Genomic DNA, 8,226 nt, shown 5'->3' with positions numbered 1-8,226 from the left:
ACCAACTTTACCTAGGAGCTGCTGAAACAACCTGCTGGGACCCTAACACTGGTTTTACTTACCACCATCACTCACTAATCAAAGCTAGCAAGAAGCTTGCTATCTCCCCAAAGCTTCTCTAGTGCTAATGAACTTTCTTTCAAAACAATACAGAATATGTCTTTTTCTAATAAAATTTCCAACATTCTCTTTGGGATATACTGGGGACCACTTGGTCTGTGTGTATGCCCTCAATTGCTTTCCAAATAAAACATTTTAAATGTTAAAAAAAAAAAGGAATACTTGCATCAATGTTCATCAAATATATTGGCCTGAAGTTTTTTTTTGTTTTTGTTTTTATTGTGCCTCTGCCAGATTTTGGTATCAAGATGATGCTGGCTCCACAAAATAAGTTGAAAAGGAGTTACTCCTTCTTAATGTTTTGAAATAATTTCTGTATGAATTGTACCAGCTTTTCTTTGTACACCTGGTAGAAGCTGGCTGTGAATCCGTCAGGCCCCAAGTTTTTTTCTTAGTAGGCTATTTATTACTGATTCAATTTTGGAGCTTGTTATTCATCTTTTCAGGATATTTACTTCTACCTGCCTCAGTCTTTGGAGAGTGTATGTGTCTGGGAATTTATTCATCTCTTCTAGGTTTTCTAGTTTGTGAGAGTAGAGGTGTTCATAGTAGTTTATAATTGTTGGCCTTTTTTTTTTTTTTTTTGAAGGGATGAGTAGTATCATTTTATTAAACATTTCCAATTGTGTTTATTCGAATCTTTTCTCTTTTCTTCTTTATTAGTCTAGCTAGTGGCCTTTCTAATTTATTAAGTTTTTCAGAAAACCAACTCCTGGATTTGTTCATCTTTTGAACTCTTTTTCATGTCTTGATTTTCTTCAGTTCAGCTCTGATTTTGATTTGTTTTTGTCAGCTGGTAGCTTTGCAGTTGATTTATTCCTGCTTCTCTAATTATTTTAGTTGTGAAGTTAGGTTGTTAATTTGAAATCTTTCTAACTTTTGATGTGGGCATTTAGTACCATAAATTTTCCTCTTAACACTGCCTTACCTGTGTCTCAGACATTCCGATATTTTGAATCTTTGTTTTCATGATTTTAAAAGAACTTCTTGATTTCTACCTTAATTTCATTATTTACCCAAAAGTCATTCAGGAGTATGTTGTTCAATTTCCATGTAATTGCATAGTAGTTTTGAGCAATTTTCATAGTCATGACTGCTATTGTTATTGCACTGTAGTGCAAGAGTGTGTTTGGTATGGTTTTGGTTCTTTTATGTTTGTTGGAGATTGTTTTCTGTCTAATTATGTGTCAATGTTAGAGTATGTGCCATGTGGCAATGGGAAGAATGTATATTTTGTTGATTTGGGCTGGAAAGTTCTGTAAAGTCCAATTAGATCCATTTGGTTTAATGTTAAGCTTAGGTCCTGAATATCTTTGTTAATTTTCTGCCTCTATAATCTGTCTAATATTGTCAGTGGAGTGTTGAAGTATCCCACTATTATTGTGTGGGAGTCTATGTCTCTTTGTCTCTTGGTAGGTCTCTAAGAACTTGCTCTGTGAATCTGATTGCTGCTGTGTTGAGTGTGCATATATTTAGAATAGTTAGGTCTTCTTGCTGAATTGAACGCTTTATCATTATGTAATGCCTTTGTCTTTGTCTTTTCTGTCTTTTTTGATCTTTGTTGGTTTTAAATCTGTTTAGTCTGAAATTAGAACAGTAGCCCCTGCTTTCTTTTGTTTTCCATTTGCTTAGTATATTTTCTTTTATCTTTTTAATTTGAGCCTATGAATGTCGTGATGTGTGACATGGGTCTTTTGAGGACAGCATATCATTGAGTCTTTCTTTTTTATCCAGCTTTCCACTCTGTACATTCTAAGTGGGGCATTTAGCCCACATATATTCAAGGTTAGTATTGGTAAGTGTGAATTTGCTCCTGTCATTGTGTTGTTAGCTGGTTTTTATGTTGGCTTGTTTGTGTGGTTGCTTAACAGTGACACTGGTCTGTGTGTTTAAGTGTGTTTTTGTACTAGCTGTTAGCAGTCTTTCCTTTCTATATTTAGTGCTCCTTTCAAGATCTCTTGTAACGTATGTCTGGTGGTAACAAATTTCTTATCTAAAAATGATCTTATTTCTTCTTCACATAGGAAATTTAGTTTGATTAGATATAAAATTCTTGGTTGAAAATTTTTTCTTTAAGAATGTTGAATATAGGCCCCAATCTCTTCTGGCTTATAGTTTCAGCTGAGAGGCCACTGTTAGCCTGACAGGGTTTCCTTTGTAGGTGACCTGCCCTTTCTCTCTAGAAGTCTTTACATTTTTTCTTTTAACTTTGGAAAATCTGATGATTATGTATCTTGAGGATGAACTTCTTGTTTAGAATCCTGCAGGAGTTCTCTATAATTCCTGAATTTGACTGTTGGCCTCTCTAACAAGATTGGGGAAGTTTTCATGAACAATAGCCTGAAATATATTATCCACGTTTTTCACTTTCATCCCCTTCCTCTAAAGGATGCCAGTGATTTGCAGATTTGGTCTTTTTACATAATCCGATACTTCTTGGAGGTTTTGTTTATTCCTTTTTATACTTTTTTCTTTATTTTTGTCTTACTGCCTTATTTCAGAGAACTACTTTTCAAGTCCTGAGATTCTTTCCTTAGCTTGGCTTATTCTGCTGTTGATACTTGTAATTGCATTGTGAAATTCTTGTATTGTGTTACTTAGTTCTGACCCATTAAGTTCTGTTTTATACTGGCTATTCATACTTCAGCTACTGTGTTACTTTATTGTGATTCTTATTTTCCTTGGATTGGGTTTTGTCATCCTCCTGAATCTCAATGAAAAATATGGAACACTTCACAAATTTTTGTGTTATCCTTTTACAAGCGCCATGCTAATCTTCTTTGTATCATTCCAATTTTAGTATATGTGCTGCCAAATTGAGCATGATAGTGTATTTCCAACAAGACCTTTTTGCTAATATCAATTTATATAACAAATTAGTAAAACCATATTATTTCCATTTTAACAAGTATCCTGCTGGGAATGGTGGCTCATAACTGTAATCCTACCACTTTGGGAGACCAAGGCAGGAGATTTGCTTAATCTCAGGAATTCAGTATCAGCCTGGGCCCCATCTCTACAGAAAATAAATTTACAAAACATTAGCTGAGTGTGGTGGTGTATGCCTGTAGTTGGAGCTACTGGGGAGCCTGTGGTGGAAGGACCACTTGAGCCCAGTAGACTGAGGCAACAGTGAGCCATGATCATGCCACTGCACTTCAGCCTGGGTAACAGAGCGAGACCCTCTCTCAAAAGCAAAACAAAGAAAACAAATATCCAAGTTCTTGTGTGGTATCAATGTTGCTAATTTCCATTCACATAAACACTATGTTATTGTGTCCTAATGTTTTAACATTATTTTAAAATATTTGAAGTTAGTGCAATGTTGATGTTTTTACAGAGTCATGATATTTTTATTTTACTTTACCAATCATAAAATTAATGATAATTTGTGAAGAGTTTATTGCTAATTAAGCTTATAAACCAAAAAATTTCCAAGGCAGGCCTCAATCAATTTAGAAGTTTATTTTGCCAAGGTTAAGGACATGCTCAGAAAAACGCGGAATTATAGAAACAGTCTGTGGTCTGTGCCTTTCTCCAAGGATGCCTGAGGGCTTCAATATTTAAAGGGAAAAATTGGGCTGGAGGAGACAGATGGAGGGTCTGGTAATCCACATGTTGCGAGAGAAAAAGGAGCGGGTGGAGGAATAGTCAATTTTGTATTTGTCTCATGCTCAGTTAATCAGCACATTACATAAGATAAGGTGAACATAGAGTAACTACCTGTAGAGATATCTAATCTTTCCCCTGTATCTATCTGCTTAGGAACAAAAGAAAAGGCAGCTTCTTGCATAATCCAACTTTTGGCTTAACTTTTTTTCTGTTGGCATAGTGAATTAGGTTCCAAAGTTTTTATTTTCCTTCACATTTCTCCCCCTTCTTTTTTAAAAAATAAAATCTATAAGAGAAACCATTTTAGAAGAAAATGAGTTTCTGGTCTTGGGTTTTGTCTGATCTCTCATGACTAGGGCATTTATTCTTGCATGGAAAGGTACCACATTGTTAGTCAAGTTCATTTTTAGTAGACTGTAAAATCTCATGTCTCACCAAAAAAAGTAGGGAGAGGAAAAGAGAAAGAAAACAGAAAAATGGAGGAAATAACAGACGTAAAAAAGAAAAACAATGCTTGAAAACTGATATAAGCTGTATGACTCTGAAGTCCATACATCAGTACTTATATATGTAGGAAGGTATGAAAATAGTTTATATATGTATATATAAATAGGCTGCTGTTATTTTCCTCTGAAGTTCAAATTGTCTAGCTTCAGGTCACAGGGTCTTAAGAAAAACACAGCTTAATTTTTAGTAATTTTAAATCAGGAAAAATGAGGAAAAAGGTAAAGAAAGAAGAAAAATATCTAAAACATAATTTTGAAGACTTGTAGCCAGAGAAAATCTTACAATTCAGTTAAAATTGTAGAATATAATAAAAATTTGAAATGCAGTAGGCAAGGCTAGAATCAAATAACAGGTGTATTATAGTTTATTATTGAGAGGTAATTTTCCTTTCTCCAATTTCCCATTCTATTAAAGATAAAAATTACAGTAAAACAATTTATTTGTAAAATAAGTTTTAGTTATATTATACTTGGCTTGATTATTTGCATAAAGTGCAGCAAGAATAATAACTTGCCATATAGGCTCACTTGTTTTCTTAAATTGGCTTTGTTGAAACTTTTTAAATAAAAATTCTAGACCTTTTGAAAAGAAACAAACCCAGGCAAAGATTTATCTGTGCCTGCCAATACCTGTGTGAATTTAGTACATACTTTTGTTTTTGAGGTCCCAAGAAAACTTAGGGTTCCTGGGCCTGTTATTAACTGACATTCTTTACTTACCACGGGTAAGTAAAGGAAAAGGGATGCTGCCAGCTCTTCCAAGGTTTTTTATCAGCTCTATAGGTCAGCCTCATTTTCTCAAGAAAATCTGAAAATATATTATTCCAGCCAAAGCCTTGGTAAAATAACCAGTGTCTCCAATTATTCCCTGTTATAAAAGAAATCAGATTTTTATTGAACTTATCCAAACAACTATATTGTCATAATTTAAGAATACTCACAAAATAGTTCCCAAATTTTGGAGAAATTAGGTTGAGAGAAAGAAATTATGTTTCAAAATTTGCTTATGAGAGTGTATTTTACCTCATTGTTAAAAGCCATAAATAGCTTAAAATATAGAAATTTGTCTTGACTCTGAAAGGTAAAACAAAAAGAATCAGCAAATGTTTTAAATAAAAAGTCATAAAAGATTATTTTAATCTTCTGTTTAGTTCATACAATTCACTCCTGCTCTGCTCAGTATTAGATCAACAATCCTTATGAATACATAATCTCTCTATGGGAGTCATGAAAGTTTTTCTCTATATCTCAATAGCATAATCTCTAAATTTATTAGAAATTAATATTTCAGAGTACTCTTTAGAGATTAATAGCTGATTATAAACTGCCCAAAAAGAATCAAAGTTAAAATAAGTGTGAATTATAAAAGTTTTAGAACAGCCCTGGTTAAAGACACAACTGCTCAGGGCACATGAGCTCACACCTGTAATCACAGCACTTTAAGAGGCCAAGGCGGGTGGATAACTTGAGGTCAGGAGTTCAAGACCAGCCTGGCCAATATGGTGAAACCTCGTCTCTACTAAAAATACAAAAATGAGCCAGGTGTGGTGGCATATGCCTATAATCCCACAAGTGAATCTTGTGCCTCAGCCTCCCAAGTAATTGGGATTACAGGCAAGCACCACCATGCCTGGCAGATTTTTGTATTTTTAGTAGAGAGGGGGTGATGTCATGTTGGCCAGGCAGGTTTCAAACTCCTGGCCTCTTGCAATCTAACTGCCTTGGCCTCCCAAATTGCTGGGATTACAGGCATAAGCCACCATGCCTGGCTGAATGCCTATTATATAATATAACATTAGATTCCAAATTATATGTTTATTTTCAATTATTAAATTACATTTACCTAATTAATTTTTTAAATAGTTTGCCTAGATTATTTATTAAAACTGTGATAGTCATTATTTAAAATTACTTTTTGATTAACCATTCTTATAGCCCATGAATTTTAGGCATTTAGGTGCTTGGGTGATGGGTGCACCAAAATCTCACAAATCACCACTAAAGAACTTACCCATGTAACAAAATACTACCTGTACCCCCAATAACGTATGGAAAAATAAATAAATACATAAATCCTAAAAACATAAATAAATAATTTAAAAAGAATAGCTACTCCTGATCACTTTTGGTTTCCATTTGTATGGAATGTCTTCTTTCACACCTTTTCTTTTAGTTTATATGAATTCTTATGTGTTAACTGAGTCTCTTAAAGACAGCAGATATTTGGTTTATAATTTTTTTTTTTTTTTTTTTTGAGACAGAGTCTCGCTCTTTTGCCCAGGACAGAGTGCAGTGGCACAATCTCGGTATAATTTTTTATTGATTCTGATAATCTGTATCTTTTATGTAGAGCATTTAGGCCATTTACATTCAATGTTAATATTGAGATACGAAGCACTGTTCCATTCATCATGTTAATTGTTACCTACTTTGTTTGTATTCATTATGTTATTATTTTATAGGTCACATGAGTTTTGTGATTTTAAAAGGTTATGTTTTGGTGCATATTGAGCTTTTGTTTCAAGATTTAAAAATCATTCTAACATTTCTTGTAGGGCTGGTTTGGTAGTGGCATATTCTCACAGAATTTGTTTGTCTAAAAATTAATTTATTTCTTTTTCATTTGTGGAATTTAGTTTTGCCTCATACAAAATTATTTGCTGACAGTTATTCTGTTTAACAAGGCTAAAGATATAAGCAAAATTATTTCTGGCTTGTAAGGTTTCTGCTGAGAAGTCTGCTGTTAGTGATAGGTTTTTCTTTATAGGTTACCTAATGCTTTTGTCTCACTGCTCTTAGAATTATTTTCTTAATATTAACTTTAGATATACAGATGACTATATGCCTTGGTGATGGCTTTTGTAATGAATCTCCCAGGATTTAACTGAGCTTCTTGTATTTGGATATCTAAATTTCTAGCAAAGCCAGGAAAATTTCCCTCAATTTTTCTCTCAAATTTTCAAATTTTTGCTTTCTCTTCTCTTTCAGAAAAATAAATTATTTTTATGTTTGACCATTTTACATAAGCCCATATTTTTTGATACTTTTTTCATTTCTTTTGATTATTTTCATATGCATTTGTCTGATCGTGTTAATTCAAAAGCCCTATCTTCAAGCTCTGAAATTTTTTCTTCCACTTGTTTTAGTCTATTGTTAAAGCTTTCCAATGCATTTTGTAATTCTCTAAATGTATCTTTTATTTCCAGAAGTTCTGATTAGTTTTTATTTAAGATATCTAGCTGTATTGGTTTGTTCTCATGCTTCTAATAAAGACAATACCTGAGATTGGGTAATTTATAAAGAAAAATATGTTAAACGTACTCACAGTTCTACATGGCTGGGGAAGCTTCACAATTATGGCAGAAGGTGGAGGAGGAGCAAAGGCATGTATTACATGGTGGCAGGCAAGAGAGCATGTGCAGGGGAACTTCTCTTTATAAAACCATCAGATCTCATAAGACTTATTCACTATCAAGAGAACAGCATGGGAAAAAACCCACCCCCATGATTCAGTTACCTCCCACTGGGGTTTTCCCATGACATGTGGGGATTATGGGAGCTACAGTTCAAGATGAGATTTGGGTGAGGACACAGCCAAACCATATCATTCCACCCCGGCCCCTCCCAAATATCATGTCCTCACATTTCAAAACCAATCATGTCTTCCCAACAGTCCCCAAAAGTCTTAACTCATTTAGGCATTTATTCAAAACTGCACAGTCCAAAGTCTCATCTGAGACAAGGCAAGTCCCTTCCACCTGTGAGCCTGTAAAATCAAAATCAAGTTAGTTACTTCCTAGATACAATGAGGATGCAGGCATTGGGTAAATACACCCATTCCTAATGGAAGAAATTTGCTAAAATATAGGGACCACAGGCCCCATGCATGTATGCAAATCAATATGACAGTCATTAAACCTTAAAGTTCCAAAGTAATCTCCTTTTACTCCATATCTCATATCCAGGGCATGCTGATGCAAGAGGTAGG

General features: G+C 34.1%; 1 non-coding gene across 1 annotated transcript; it reads right to left on the bottom strand.

Moving 5' to 3' along the window:
• Positions 1-2,837: 2,837 nt before the first annotated feature.
• LOC112131100 (U6 spliceosomal RNA) lies at positions 2,838-2,944 on the bottom strand. Its single transcript, XR_002913247.1, has one exon. It is a non-coding gene; the product is annotated as a U6 spliceosomal RNA (small nuclear RNA).
• Between the last annotated feature and the right edge of the window lie 5,282 nt (positions 2,945-8,226).

The sequence above is a fragment of the Pongo abelii genome, chromosome X (genome assembly GCF_028885655.2).
Source record: "Pongo abelii isolate AG06213 chromosome X, NHGRI_mPonAbe1-v2.0_pri, whole genome shotgun sequence".
Taxonomy (NCBI): domain Eukaryota; kingdom Metazoa; phylum Chordata; class Mammalia; order Primates; family Hominidae; genus Pongo; species Pongo abelii.
Note: the sequence above shows the minus strand (reverse complement) of the source record. Positions and strands in the feature narration are given on the sequence as shown.